Below are 16,779 nucleotides of genomic sequence, written 5' to 3'. Positions count from 1 at the left end.
ATCCTAGGAACCTATTCCATACACCCGGGGCTGGGGGAAGCAACCCACCGGAGGCAAACCGGATCACGACAGCCGACGCACCGGTTCAGCCGTGTGCCATGGAACCACCTCGTATAATTACCGCTCCACCTTGTTATGCACCAACACCGCCGGGTCACTTCTCCAGCCCTTTGGAAAACCTCATCGCATCATCGGCTCGTTTGGCGGCTCTCCCGATGGAAGGCGACTCACCGGCGGTGTGTGCAGAATTGTCTTCACGATCAAATTGGGCGTAATGTTCATGCTTATGTGGATGATATAGTGGTAAAATCCAGGAAAGAGGAAACCTTGGTCACAGATCTGAAAGAGACTTTTGATAATCTCCGGGTTTACAAAATGATGCTTAACCAGCCAAGTGTGTTTTTAGAGTCCCAGCCGGCAAGCTCTTGGGTTTTTTGGTGTCCAACCGAGGTATTGAGGCTAACCCGGAGAAAATCAAGGCAATTACATCCCTAGCCAAACCAACATGCATCAATGATGTTCAGCGGCTGGCGGGTCGAATTGCTGCTTTGAGCCGGTTCATAAGCCTGTTAGGGGAGAAGGCAATGCCTCTGTATTAGATGATGAAGAAAACAGATGCTTTTGTTTTGAGGGATGCTGCGAACTCTGCTTTTGAGGATCTGAAGACACAGCTTGATGAGCCGCCAGTCCTTGCTGCTCCTGTTGAAAAAGAGCCGATGTTATTATACGTGGCCGCCAACTCACGAGCTGTTAGTGTGTCTATTATGGTGGAGCGCAAAGAGGCTGGCAAGGAACATCCAGTTCAACGGCCGGTTTATTACGTTAGTGAGGTGTTGATTGAATCCAAGCAACGATATCCGCATTGGCAGAAACTCGTATATGGGGTGTTCATGGCAAGCCGGAAGCTTAAACATTATTTCTAGGGTCACCCGATCATTGTGGTCAGCTCTGCTCCTTTGGGAGATATCATTCAAAACAGAGAAGCCACCAGACGAGTTGCCAAGTGGGCAATTGAGCTTGGGTCTCATGGGTTGAAGTATGTGCCACGTATTGCGATCAAATCTCAAGCACTGGTTGACTTCATTAATGAATGGACAGAGATGCAGATGCCAGAAGAGAAACCAGACAACACATATTGGACTATTCATTTTGATGGGTCCAGACAGTTGGAAGGCTCGGGGGCTGGAGTTGTGTTAACTTCTCTGCGAGGTGACAAATTTTGTTATGTGTTACAGTTGATGTTTCCTTGCACTAACAACGCAGCAGAGTATGAAGCCTTGCTCCATGGTCTTTGAGTGGCAAAGGAGATGAGTTTGAGCCAAGTCAGATGTCTTGGCGACTCAGATCTAGTAGCTCAATAGGTATCTGGCAAGTGGGATTCCAAGGACCCTCTCATGGCGGCTTATCGCCGGGAGGTTCATACGGTTGCAGGGCATTTTAAAGGTTATCAGGTGGAGCACATTGATCGTCAAAAGAATGAAGCGACTGATGCCTTAAGCCGGCTGGGGTCTCAGCGTAAGCCGGTGCCACCTAACACCTTTTTGGATGTTTTGCATAACCCCTCTGTCAAGTTGCCCACAGAAGAAGATTTAGTTGTTCCTGACCTGGAGGTGCAGTTGGTGGCGGCTCTTCATGTCATCCCAGATTGGGTAGTACCGTTCTTGGCTTACATGACCCGGGGAGAGGTGCCAGCGGATGAGACCCTGGCTCGACAAATAACCCGGCGGTCTAAGTCAATGACGATTTCAGATGGAGAGTTATACCATCGCAGTGTTTCCGGAGCGTTTCAGCGGTGTGTTTCCCCTGAAGAAGGTCAAGAAATCCTTCGTGAGATCCATGAAGGCGATTGTGGTCATCACGCCGGGTCAAAATCTTTGGTGGCCAAGGCGTTTCGTCACAGTTTTTACTGGTTGACAGCTCATGCTGATGCAGAAGATCTGGTCAGTAGATATGATGGATGTAAAAAGTTTGCACGACGAGCGCATGTGCCGGCTCAAGAGCTCCGAATGATTCCAATCACTTGGTTGTTTGCGGTCTGGGGGCTTGACATGGTGGGACCTTTCAAAAGGTCTAAGGATAAAAAGACACATCTCTTGGTGGCAGTTGATAAATTCACCAAGTGGGTTGAGGCAGAGCCTGTGAGTAAGTGTGACGCGGCCACGGCGGTTCAGTTCATGAAAAAGGTGATCTTCCGTTTTGGTTTTCCACACAGCATTATCACTGACAATGGCACTAATCTGTCCCAAGGGGCTATGGAGGAGTTTTGTCAACGAGAGCACATCCGGCTTGATGTTTCTTCTGTAGCTCATCCTCAATCCAATGGTCAAGCCGAGAGAGCCAATCAGGAAATTTTGAAAGGGCTCAAACCCCGGCTTATGGTTCCTTTACAGCGAACGTCGGGTTGTTGGGTAGAGGAATTACCCTCGGTGTTGTGGAGTATCAACACCACACCTAACAGGTCTATAGGTTACACACCTTTCTTCATGGTTTATGGAGCAGAAGCAGTGTTGCCTAGTGACATACGTCATGACTCGCCCCGTGTGGCGGCTTATGTTGAAGCTAATAACGAAAAAGCCAGACAGGATGCACTTGACTTGTTGGATGAAGAAAGAGACTTAGCAGCGGCCCTGTCAGCAATTTATCAATAGGACCTACGCTCTTATCACAACCGCCGGGTTAAGTCCAGGACTTTTCAGGAAGGCGACTTGGTGCTCCGGCTCATCCAGGATCTGTCAGATGCACACAAGTTATCCCCACCTTGGGAAGGACCCTTTGTGGTCAGTAAGAACTTAAACAACGGGTCATATTACCTCATTGACATTCAAGAGCACAAAGACTCACATAAGTCGGAGGAGGAGACCCGCCGACCGTGGAACATTGCTCAACTTCGGCCATACTACACCTGAGCCACCGGCTCTCATCATGTACGTACTTTAACATTGTGTATACCATGATAAGCAATAAAGTAAGACCATCAGTCTCTTTTCTTTTCAAAGATTATGCATCTTTGTTATTTCTTATTTTGAAATGACTATTAAGGAGCTGATCATATTTGAATCAAGTTTAACCTTTTGGGGTCCAGCTTATGATCGTATCCGAATCTAGCTACAAATCTCATGGTCACTTGGGGGCTTCCTGTTTAAACATAGGTCGTATTCGAACCAAAGAGAACATAGCTATCGTAACCCTCTTGATCGGCTCAAGGCCAAACTCACTTGGGTGCTTCTTCATCGTATCCGAATCATAGCTTAACCCCTTTTGGGTCCGACTTGGATCATATTCGAATCAGGGTCGTTAAAAAGCTCTCAAGGTCATTTGGGGGCTTCCTGTTCAAACATAGGTCGTATTCGAACCAAAAAGAACATAGTTGTCGGTACCCTTTTGATCAGCGCAACGCCAAAGCCACTGGGGGCTATATGGTCATATTCGAACCTTAGCTTAACCCCTGTGGTCCGGTTTACTGATCGTATTCGAATCAGAAACCCCCAACCTTTTGAATACATGGTTAAATTATGCTTATTATATGTTTCTTGCCTTTTAGTTTTTTGTTGTTTCAATATTACAAATAATTAGCCTGGTCTTCTTCACCGGCTCAACTATTGGACAACACAGCTTCCCGGGTCATTCAATCCGGTGGTTCAAGGATCAAAAGGTACGAGCTACTAAGGTATAATGATTATTGAGTATTCAAGAAACATTGACTTTTTCATGAAGATTGAATTTTTAAATTCATCACCCGAGTTATTCAAACCGGCAGTCTAAGGATAAAAAAAGTACAAGGTATGGTTATTACTTATACACAATTACCTACTGCATTAACTAAAGAGTTAGTCTCAGCCCTTGTCCTTTATTTATATCTGTCTTTGGTTCCTATATGGTAAACATATTGGCTATAAACTGGGTGTTTTAACCCGTTTGGTTCTAAGCCGCCAAGCCAATCTTTTCTTTGTATTTACAGGAACAGAGTTCAAACATTGCAAAAACAAACATTAAATACGATGCATACATTGGCATCAGGAAACACAGACTCACATAAAAAAAATTTATGCGCGATGGCATAAGCAAAGCATACAGTGTTTTCACAACTAAGTTATTACAAGGCTTTATAAGCCCATGAAGATGATCATTGTTCCTCCCTCGCCGGTTCACCACCTTCTGTTGGCTAGAAGTTGGGTTTTGACCAGTCAAAACCGTTAACGGCGACAAATTATGCTTCATCGTCGATCAGGCCGACCGGGTCAACTTCCGGGGCAAATGTGTCTTCTCTCACTGGTGGGATCAAATCTGTTACCTTGTATGAGGGAGTGGCCATCTTCTTATTCTCACCATCAAAACCCGGCTGGTATTAACAACATTGGTATCATCTCCAAGGGTAGTTGCCTGAGGCCGGACTCCGCGCACGCAAGCCATGAAGTCATCCTGATCAAAAGGAGACATGTCTTCCTTCACGGTGGGATAGCCTCTGGCCACGTCCGCCGGGTCTAGGTCTGGCACCCAAGCCTTGGAGCGGCTCAGGGCAGTCAAAGCTCTGGCTCGCACGCAGGAGTGTTTTACTTCTTGAAACCTGGCAGGAAGGATTGACAGTTTCTTCAGGACGTCGCTGAGCCGGTTGGGTCCCTGATTAGCAGGAGAGATGGCGGCCAGAGCCTGCCGTGCGCCAATATACAGTTGTTCAACCAAAGTATATACTGCCTTCAATTTAATCAATGGGTCTTGGCTCAGATTTTGCTTCGAGGGCCTGCATAAATTTTATACGCAAAGTCAGTTGGCGGATTATACTCCGGATCGGCAAAAAGCACACAAAAGTTAAAGTCAGACGGCTTACCAAAGATGGCAGCTACCATTTGAGACACCCGGCCCTTTAACCCGTTCAACTCTATTGAAATCTCTTTCAGAGCTGTTTCGGCCGTCTCAGCACGTTGGGTCAGAAGCGTTTTTTCCTCTTCCCAAGTTTTCTTCTTGGCAGCGAAGCTGGTCTTTAAATTTTCTGTTGCAGAGAGACTTATTTGCAGTTTGGAGTTAGCGGATTTGATTTCTGTCTCCTGACTCACTAGCCGGGTCTTCGCGTTAGTCAATTGAGAGTTCAATTCAGATAAGGCATTCTGCAAAACATTCAGATGAGTCAAGATTTGGTTTCGAGTTCAAAAATCAAGATTCAAGTCTCAAGTACTTTACAAAAAACCACTTGACACTTGGGGGCTAATGTATGACAAATCAAATTTCTACGACTCTACACACATATTTAAGTCCCAAGTACCTTACAAAATAACATCACTTGGCACTTGGGGGCTAATGTATGCAGTTCAGCAAGTTTCTCAAAGGTTAAGCCGGAATATTAAGTCCTTTGAATATGGTACCAAACAATTTAAAAGTACCGGTTCATTTATGATCAAAATGAACCGGCCCTTGGGGACTACAGGTGAAGCTTTGTTCTATTAAAGTCAAGAAAAGTTTCAAAGGTAAAGGTCTCGGCCTATATTTTAAAGTCTACAGGTCATTCCGGTTCTCTCATAAACTGAAGACTTGGGGGCTGAAGGAATACAGATAAGCCGGAAAAACATACCTCGTATTTCAACTGCAGTTGTTTGACCATTTCAATCTTAGAGTCACGGCTGGAGTGTACATGGTTAAGATAGCCGGATAAAATATCATTGGCATTTAGACGGTCATAGTTGGCAACGTCAAAGCGAACTTTCTGCCTCTCCAACACCTCTTGTTTTGCTGTACACTGAGCCAGTACGGTTGGGTTCCCCGGTTCAATAAAGCGGCTCCCGGTAATCTGAACATCTTGTGCAGACGGAGACGGCGGGTTTGCTGAGCTTGATGGTCCGGTTGTGGAAGGGTTCACAATGGTTTCGTCAAATGACGGCTCAGGAGGATTTGCTTTGGTGTCAACAGGCGGGTCTTCTGGAGCGTCAGTTAAGGGAGAATAAGGCCTAGCCGAGTCAGATCCCAGCACCGGCGGGTCTTCCCCAGCTTAGCTGCCTTCGCCTTCTTGGACTTAGCTTGGCCACTAAGAAAAAATGTTGCAGGATTGTCAGTATAAAGATACAATTGAACAACCTGAAAGAAAAGAGGATTTCTGATTACCCGGGAGCAGTCTTGAAAGCCGGGAATTGCATCTGCGATGAGTCGCCAGAAGAGCGAGACACCTCCTGAAAGGATAAAATGGAGTTAAAAAGAAATACAAGGAGAAGGATCCATTAAACAGAGTTAAAGACAGAAATAAGTAAACCTCATTCGGAAGTTACCGAGGAGTTTGTTGAAGAACGACAACCGATTCATCTTCAATCCCATCTTGACGGCGGCTTTCATGTTGCTGCTTTTTCAAACTAAAGTTGGGATCCAAGTGAGCTAAAGGGTTAGAAAACCTTACTTTACGGATCACTCGTCGAACTTTTTGTCTTGGTAAGGGCTCTGAGTCGGAGGAAATGATAGTTACCTCTGCTTCCCCAGCCTGCCTAGCCCCAGTGTCATCCTGGTAATGATCAGTGTCAATAAGATTGTTAAAAATTGGCAAGGGAATCAAGGGCTACCTCCGAGTCAGATGAATCATCAAGCTTCATCAAGTCTTTAGCAGTACTCTTTTTCTTCTTTTTCGACCTCCGGGTCGTTTTCTTGGCGTTTATGGTGGCGGCTTTCGCTTTCTTGGCCGCCTCGTGGTCATACTTAACTTTCCAGAAGTCAGAATTGGCCTGTTGACAGGTAAAAACAAGGTAAAGAGTTAGGCAAGTATTAAAACAATACGGCTGGAAAAATACAAAAGAGAGAAATAATGACATCCTTACTTCTGGAACCGGGTTAAGCTGGCAGAAGGGGTTTAACCAGACGACACTGCAATCTTCATATTTCCCGTTCACCAGAAGAGTTGACATTGAGACAATATCTTTTTCTGTCAATTGAACGGGGCTGTGATGAAGGGAGTCATCCAGGCCTCCACCATACTCATACATCATCTTTGACCGGCGGCTCAAAGGGATGACCCGCCATGAGATCCAGCAGCGGGTCAGATCAACTCCAGTTAACCCGTTCCCCAACAAAGCATTGATCCTTTTGATAGACGGCATCAGCCTATTGCGTTCAGCAACGGTAAGCTTATCAGGAAGCATGAACTTGGAGTCAAGACGATCGGGGCGGTAACCCGGCAGGGGCTTCTCGTTTGCTGGCGAAGTGTCCTGGCAGTAGAACCAAGTCTGGTTCCAGTCCTTTAGGTGACTTGGTAAGACAATAAGGGGGAAGACGGCACTCTGCCGGCGCTGAATTGATATGCCTCCAAGCTCTAAACTAAGGCCGTTGGTGCACTCATTCTGTCGGTTCAGATAAAAGTATTCTCTAAATAACTCCACGGTCGGCTCTTGTTAAAGATATACCTCACAGAGCACTTGGAAGTTATAGATGTTAGATATGGAGTTGGGCCCGATATCTTAAGGGTGGAGCTTGAAAAAATGGGGGACCTCTCTGAAGAACTTTGAGCCAGGCGGTGAGAAGCCACGGTTCATGTCGTCAGTAAAAACGATCACCTCACCATCTCTCGGATTGGGCCGTTCTTCTTCTGGGTCAGGGGCATGGTAAGACATGACGGCTTTTGATGGCAGAAATCCTATGGTGAAGAACTATTTTAAACGTTCCTCATTTATGGTTGAGGGAACCCAGGTACAGATGGTTGGCGTTTTGGACGGCATGATGTGCAGGGAACTGAAAAAAGCAACATGTCGGTTTAGTTTAACGGTGAGATTAATAGTTAAGGAATGAAGATGCAAAACAAGTAATGGCGGCTTAACTAAGGGCTAATGACATATAAGGAAAAGAAAGCCGGTGCGGTAAGCCGCCATGACTATAGATTTTTTCAGAAAGCGGATTCAGCTAAGTGTTGGGACAAACAAGTTTCCCAAAATGCTTGATATTATTTCAGATCAAATGGATGTTCAAAAGGGAAAATTTCTAGACCTAAAAATACAGCACAGAGGAGTTCATCAGATCTAAATATAGCTCTTGTACCAGAAAAAGGAGTCTGTTAGTATCAAAAGGAGGCACCAAACAACTACCGCATGAACATACATTTTTTGGATCAGAAAGAGGAGGTAGTGGAAGAACTATGAAGAACTATGATGAACTACGAAGAACACACAGGAGCTGGGAAACCCTAATGAAGATCTGAGACACGAAGGAAAGAAAACTTACAGTTGCAGGTCTACTGCGGAGGTCGCCGCGGGTTCTCTGGATCGGTTCAGGTTGATGCAGCGGCCAGAGTCGATGACGGAGATGAGGCGCGGCGGCGGTGAAGCTCGAGCAGTGGCAGAGTCGCGAGAGGAAGAAGACAGAGAGAGAGAAGAATGAGGAAGGCCGGGGCGAGCCTATTTATAAGGAAAGATGCAAACAGACGGGCGCGAAAATCAAGGGAGAACCGAATAATGGTTATCCAGCTATATAGGCGCCTCGATTCTTGGGAAACATTAAAGATAAAAGTTCCGTTGGAAGATGACGTCATGAAAGTTTTTTGCGTTTTCAAGAGATGACGTCACGATAGGTTACAAGGAAATTTCAGTAAAGATAAGAAGATGGATTTTTAGCTAAGTATGGAAGATTGACAAAGAACAAAGTTCAAAGTCAACCTGGGGCCTAATGTTGGGGATATTACTATCAGTTGAGACCCGCCCAGGAGGGGCCGGGTCAGCCCCAATGGCGGGTCACGCAAGAAGCCCAGTAAACATTCAAGATTGTAGTTTATTAAGTTTTATAGAAGGCCCAAAGGCCTGAAGGCGGTTTAAGGCCTGATATTATGAACCGCCATATGTAAGGAAAGACTTGTAAAGAAAGGCATGTAAAGGAAGTCACCGAGCCGGACACAATTATGAGCCGGCTAGGACTCTGTAGGCCACAAGGCATCAACCCATGTATATAAGGGGACGACCCAGTGGCGGCTTAGGGCAAGAAACAACAAGTCGATAACCAAGCCGGCGAGTTGAGCCTCTTGGTGATCAAAACCTCAGCAATACCAATCCCAACTAGACGTAGGCTTTTACCTTCATCGTAAGGGGCCGAACTAGTATAAAACTCTCTCGTGTCCTTTATCCCGATTAACCCCTTTAAGCTTCCTAGTGTGATGGCCCTACGACTAAGTCCTTGCTCTAGGACATCTGCCATGACAATTCCACGACACTATGTATTGGAGGGCAAGAGTGACAGAAGTTTCAACCTAGCATAGAAATTGATGCAACGGGATTGAAGGGGGGCCAATATATCTTAATGCTATGATTGGGTTTTACCTTAATGAACGTTAGTAGTTGCGGATGCTTGCTAATAGTTCCAATCGTAAGTGCATAGAATTCCAAGTCAGGAATGACATGCTAGCAGTGTCCTCTCCCACATAAAACTTGCTATCGGTCTAGTAAAGTAGTCAATTGCTTAGCGACAATTTCGCAACTCCTACCACCACTTTTCCACACTCGCTATACTAACTTTATTGCTTCTTTAGCTAAACAGTCCCTACTTTTTATTTACGCGCTCTTTATTATCTTGCAAACCTATCCAACAACACCTACAAAGTACTTCTAGTTTCATACTTGTTTTAGGTAAAGCAAACTTTAAGCATGTGTAGAGTTGTATCGGTGGACGATAGAACTTGAGGAGATATTTGTTCTACCTTTAGCTCCTCGTTGGGTTCGACACTCTTACTTATTGAAAGAGGATACAATTGATCCCCTATACTTGTGGGTTATCAAGACCTTTTTCTGGCGCCGTTGCCGGGGAGTTATAGCGTGGGGTGAATATTCTCGTGTGTGCTTGTTTGCTTTATCACTAAGCAGTTTTTATTTGCTGTTCTAAGTTGTTCTCTATCTTTAGTTATGGATATGGAACACGAAATACCAAACAAAATAGGTTAACTTGCTACTCATGGAGATGGGGAACCTCCTAAAACCCTCGATGCTCATTATGTGAAAGACATTATGTACTACTTTGATAATCGTAAGAAAACCCCATTCAATTATATAATGGGAGACATGTTGGATCAACGTGAGTACTTTAGGGATTATCGCTTGACTCAAAAAGGAAACTATTATGGGATCAAATTTATATGTTGCATTGGTATGCTCGACAACTATGCTTGAGATATGATTATACTAGTTGCTCTTGGATGAAGGCTCCACACCTTCCCTTTTCATGCAATTTTAATGATAATGAAACCTTAGCTTCTTATGCTAATGGTATATATGGTTACTATGATATGGAATGAATAGAAGAATTTGTTGCTTTTAAGGGTGCTTGTGAAATTGATTCTTTGTTTAAAGAGTTTGAAGATTTTGATGATTCAGTTTATAGACCTGAAAATTTAGCTATCCTTAAATACTGTGATGAGAATTGTAAATATAATTATGATATTGATGAATTTATTGAGAAAGTCTCCGCTGTCCGAGAAGAGACTATTATCTTGCAGGAGTCTATGGAAGAAGAAATTGATGAAACTATGGGCTCGTTGGATGAAAAATATGATGAGGAGAGCAAAGAACAAAAGGGGGAAGAGCGAATTAGCTACCCATGCCCACCTTCGAATGAGAGTAACTCTTCAACTCATACATTGTTTAATTTCCCTTCATGCTTACCGAAGGATGATTGCTATGATGATTGTTATGATCCCGTTGATTCTTTTGAAATATCCCTTTTTGATGATGCTTGCTAAGCTTGTGGACAAGATGCCAATGTGAATTATGCTTATGGAGATGAACTTGCTATAGTACTTTATGTTAAACATGAAATTGTTGCTATTGCACCCACGCATGATAGTCCTATTATCCTTTTGAATTCTCCCGACTACACTATATCGGAGAAGTTTGCCCTTATTAAGGATTATATTGATGGGTTGTGTTTTACTACTACACATGATGATTTTGATAGATATAATAAGCATGTGCTTGCTGCTCCTACTTGCGATTATTATGAGAGAGGAACTACATCTCCGCCTCTCCATGTTTCCAATATGATAAAATTGCAAGAAACTGTTTATACTATGCATTGGCCTTTACTATGTGTGCATGAATTGTATTTTATGAGATGTTGATGCATAGGAAGAGAGTTAGACTTCGTTGTTGCATGATATATGTTACTTTGTGCTCACTACTAAATCACAAATCATTGTAATTAAAATTGGCTTTGATATACCTTGGGATCCGGGTGGATCCATTACTTGAGCACTATATGCCTAGCTTCATGGCTTTAAAGAAAGCGCTGCTAGGGAGACAACCTGGAAGTTTAAGAGAGTCATTTATTTCTGTTGTGTGCTTTTATAAAGTACAAATCCATTGTATCATAAAAATAATGTGCCAAGATTTGCCTTTAGGATGTTTACATTGCTTGTTGGTTTGTGCGGTGCAAAACAGAAACTTTGGCTGTAGTGCGCGATTTTACATTTTTACTGGAATGTCGAACGGTTCTGAAACTTTTTGCACTGTCTTTCCATACAAATTTTTTATTTTCCTAAATTTTTCAGAATTTTTGGACTACTAGAAGTATGGTGAATGTTCATATTACTACAGACTGTCATGTTTAAGATAGATTCTGTTTTTTGATGCATAGTTTGCTTGTTTTGATGAAACTATCGATTTATATCAGTGGACTAAGCCATGTAAAAGTTATATTACAGTAGCTACAATGCAAAAACAAAATATGAATTGGTTTGCAATAGTACTTAGAGTAGTGATTTTCTTTATTATACTAACGGATCTTACCGAGCTTTCTATTGAGTTTTGTGTGGATGAAGTGTTCGAAGATCGAGGAGGTATCGATGTGAGGAGAAGGAGGAGAGGCAAGAGCTCAAGCTTGGGGATGCCCAAGTCACCCCAAGTAAATATTCAAGGAGACTCAAGCGTCTAAGCTTGGGGATGCCCTGGAAGGCATCCATCTTTCTTCAACAAGTATCAACATGTTTTCGGATTCGTTTCGTTCATATGATATGTGCAAATCTTGGAGCATCTTTTGAATTTAGTTTTCACTTTTATTTTATGCATCATGCTGGTATGAGATAGTCCTTAGTTGATTTATAGAATGCTCATTGCACTTCACTTATATTTTTTGAGTATGGCTTTATAGAATGCATCATGTGCTTCACTTATATCATTTTAAGTTTGGATTGCCTGTTTCTCTTCACTCAGAAAACCGCCATTTGTAGAATGCTCTTTTGCTTCACTTATATTTGTTAGAGCATGGTCATATCTTTTGTAGAAAGAATTAAAACTCTCTTGCTTCACTTATATCTATTTAGGGAGATGACAGGAATTGGTCATTCACATGGTTAGTCATAAAATCCTACATAAAACTTGTAGATCACTAAATATGACATGTTTGATTCCTTGCAATAGTTTTGCAATATAAAGGTGGTGATATTAGAGTCGTGCTAGTTGAGTAGTTTTGAAATTGAGAAATACTTGTGTTGAGGTTTGCAAGTCCCGTAGCATGCACGTATGGTAACCGTTGTGTGACAAATTTGAAGCATGAGGTGTCTCTTTGATTGCCTTCCTTATGAGTGGCGGTCGGGGATGAGCGATGGTCTTTTCCTACCAATCTACACCCCTAGGAGCATGCGCGTAGTGCTTGGTTTTGATGACTTGTAGATTTTTGCAGTAAGTATCTGAGTTCTTTATGAATAATGTGGAGTCCATGGATTATACGCACTCTCACCCTTCCATCATTGCTAGCCTCTTCGGTACCGTGAATTTCCCTTTCTCACCTTGAGAGTCGGTGCAAACTTCCCCGGTGCATCCAAACCCCGTGATATGATACGCTCTATCACAAATAAGCCTCCTTATATCTTCCTCAGAACAGCCACCATACCTACCTATCATGGCATTTCCGTAGCCATTCTGAGATATATTGCCATACAACTTCCATCATCATCATATACATGACTTGAGCATTCATTGTCATATTGCTTTGCATGATCATAAGATAGCTAGCATGATGTTTTCATGGCTTGACTGTTTTTTGATGTCATTGCTACGCTAGATCATTGCACATCCTGGTACACCGCCGGAGGCATTCATATAGTCATACTTTGTTCTAGACATCGAGTTGTAATATTGAGTTGTAAGTAAATAAAAGTGTGATGATCATCATTATTAGAGCATTGCCCCAGTGAGGAAAGGATGATGGAGACTATGGTTCCCCCACAAGTCAGGATGAGACTCCAGACTTAAAAAATAATAAAAGAGGCCAAAGAATCCCAAATAAAAAAAGAGGCCAAAGAAGCCCACCAAATTAAAAACAAAAACAAAATATGAGAGAAAAAGAGAGAAGGGGCAATGCTACTATCCTTTTACCACACTTGTGCTTCAGAGTAGCACCATGTTCTTCATATAGAGAGTCTATTGAGTTATCACTTTCATATACTAGTGCGAATTTTCATTATAGAACTTGGCTTGTATATTCCAATGATGGGCTTCCTCAAATGCCCGAGGTCTTCATGAGCAAGCAAGTTGGATGCACACCCACTTAGTTTCTAGTTTGAGCTTTCATACACTTATAGCTCTTAGTGCAACTATTGCATGGCAATCCATACTCCTTGCATTGACATTGTTTGATGGGCATCTCCATAGCCCGTTGATTAGCCGCGTCGATGTGAGACTTTCTCCCTTTTTGTCTTCTCCACACAACCTCCATCATCATATTCTATTCCACCCATAGTGTTATGTCCATGGCTCACACTCATGTATTGCGTGAAAGTTGAAAAAGTTTGAGAATACTAAAGTATGAAACAATTTCTTGGCTTGTGATCGGGGTTGTGCATGATGAGAGCATTTTGTGTGACGAAAATGAAGCATGGCCAAACTATATGGTTTTGTAGGGATGAGCTTTCTTTGGCTTTGTTATTTTGAGAAGACATAATTGCTTGGTTGGTATGCTTGAAGTATTATTGTCTTAATGTCAAAAGATAGACTATTGCTTTGAATCACTCGTGTCTTAATATTCATGCCATGATTAGATTACATGATCAAGATTATGCTAGGTAGCATTCCACATCAAAAATTATATTTTTTATCATTTATCTACTCGAGGACGAGCAAAAATTAAGCTTGGGGATGCTGATAGGTCTCCGTTGTATCTATAATTTTTGATTGTTCCATGCCAATATTATACAACTTTCATATACTTTTGGCAACTTTTTATACTATTTTTGGGACTAACATATTGATCCAGTGCCCAGTGTCAGTTCCTGTTTGTTGAATGTTTTTTGTTTCGCAGAAAATCCATATCAAACGGAGTCCAAACGGGATAAAAACCGACGGAGATTTTTTTTGGAATATATGTGATTTTTGGGAAGAAGAATCAACGCGAGACGATGCCCGAGGGGGGCACGAGGCAGGGGGCTGCCCCAGGGGGTCAGGCGCGCCTTGGGCCCTAGTGGCCACCCCGTAAGGTTGTTGGTGCCCTTCTTTCACCGCAAGAAAGCCAATATCCATATAGAAGTCGTGTTAAAATTTCAGCCCAATCGGAGTTACGGATCTCTGGGAATATAAGAAACGGTGAAAGGCCACAATCTGAAACGCAGAAACAGAGAGAGACAGAGAGACAAATCCAATCTCGGAGGGGCTCTCGCCCCTCCCATGCCATGGAGGCCATGGACCAGAGGGAAAACCCTTCTCCCATCTAGGAAGAAGGTCAAGGAAGAAGAAGAAGAAGGGGGGATCTCTCCCCTTCTTTCCCGGTGGCGCCAGAACGCCGCCGAGGCCATCATCGTCAGCGTAATCTACACCAACACCTCCGTCATCTTCACCAGCGTCTTCATAACCTTCCCCCATCTATCTAGAGTGGTCCACTCTCCCGCAACCCGCTGTACCCTCTACTTGAACATGGTGCTTTATGCTTCATATTATTATCCAATGATGTGTTGCCATCCTATGATGTCTAAGTAGAATTTCGTTGTCCTATCGGTATTTGGTGAAATGCTATGATTGGTTTAATTTGCTTGTGGTTATGTTGTTGTCCTTTGGTTCCCATCATATGAGTGCGTGCGTGGATCACACCATAGGGTTAATTGTATGTTCATAGGACTATGTATTGGAGGGCAAGAGTGACAGAAGCTTCAACCTAGCATAGAAATTGATGCATACGGGATTGAAGGGGGTCCAATATATCTTAATTCTATGGTTGGGTTTTACCTTAATGAACATTAGTATTTGCAGATGCTTGCTAATAGTTCCAATCATAAGTGCATAGAATTCCAAGTCAGGGATGACATGCTAGCAGTGGCCTCTCCCACACAAAACTTGCTATCGGTCTAGTAAAGTAGTCAATTGCTTAGGGACAATTTCGCAACTCCTACCACCACTTTTACACACTTGCTATACTAACTTTATTGCTTCTTTACCTAAACAGCCCCTACTTTTTATTTACGTGCTCTTTATTATCTTGCAAACCTATCCCAAAACACCTACAAGGTACTTCTAGTTTCATACTTGTTTTAGGTAAAGCGAACATTAAGCGTGCGTAGAGTTGTATCGATGGTTGATAGAACTTGAGGAAATATTTGTTCTACCTTTAGATCCTCGTTGGGTTCAACACTCTTACTTATCGAAATAGGCTAGAATTGATCCCCTATACTTGTGGGTTATCAACCATTAACGAGAAGAACAAGCTACAGGATGCAAACATCAAGCAAGTTGAAGAGCTAAAGAACGTAAGAGACCAACTGTCGGATGCCTTGAAGGAGAACAAAAAGCTGAAAGGTGGCATATTCAGTATGTCCTTTAACCTATCTTTCATACAGTCCCCTGATGGAAAGGTTTACGAGATTGTTCCTGTAGGTGTGTTAACTGGGCGGCCCGAGGGAGAAGTGTCCGGATTTCAAGGCGACTTACTGCAAGAGCGATCCAAAGTGCACGAGCGAGCTCGGAAAGCCATGGGGAACATGGCTAAAGCTTTATGGCCAGCCAATTCTCCTCCAGAAATTATGGAGGAGCTCGTGAATTTATTCAAGGGAGCTCGATGCCGCTTTGAACTATGGAAGGCATCAGCATGTCGAGAAGGCGCATGAGAAGCCTGGGCCATGGTGAAAACGTGGTATACCGGACTTGATCAAAATCATATGGCCCGAGTCGGACCTTGGGGACCAGATGGACAAGAAATTCCTGTTATCCTGGTGTATGACCAAGTAAAGGAGGCTGCCAAATTTTCACAACAGGACTGTAAACTAGACAGCCTGATAGATGGTATAGATAAAGAGTAGGCGTGTGATTCCATGTAACAATACATTTTATCATCAAACTTATCTCCGGCCGAATTTTTAAAAGATTGTCATGGCAGACCTTCCGCTTTGACCTCTGAAACCCGAGGGTTGGAGTGTTTCCAAATACCATACATGTGGTAAACATCAAGTATGTTCAGAAAACAGGCTATCCGGTCATAGTTGCTTGAACAGACAAGCTATATTCGAGGAGTTATGTTATATTACTTTTTAACATAAGAAACATCTTCTAGAGAGAATAGTTCTATTAGGGGTTCCTTTCCCTGGGTCAGCATGCTAATTTGCACATTCCTAAGCCTTGATTAAAAAGGCATAGTGTCGGTGTCAAAACCGGCGGATCTTGAGTAGGGGGTCCCGAACTGTGCGTCTAAGGCGGATGGTAACAGGAGGCAAGGGACATGATGTTTACCCAGGTTCGGGCCCTCTTGATGGAGATAATACCCTACGTCATGCTTGATTGTTCTTGATGATATGAGTATTAAAAGAGTTGATCTACCATGAGATCAGAGAGGCTAAACCCTAGAAGCTAGCCTATGGTATGATTG

The sequence above is a fragment of the Triticum dicoccoides genome, chromosome 3A (assembly GCF_002162155.2).
Source record: "Triticum dicoccoides isolate Atlit2015 ecotype Zavitan chromosome 3A, WEW_v2.0, whole genome shotgun sequence".
Taxonomy (NCBI): Eukaryota; Viridiplantae; Streptophyta; class Magnoliopsida; order Poales; family Poaceae; genus Triticum; species Triticum dicoccoides.
Note: the sequence above shows the minus strand (reverse complement) of the source record.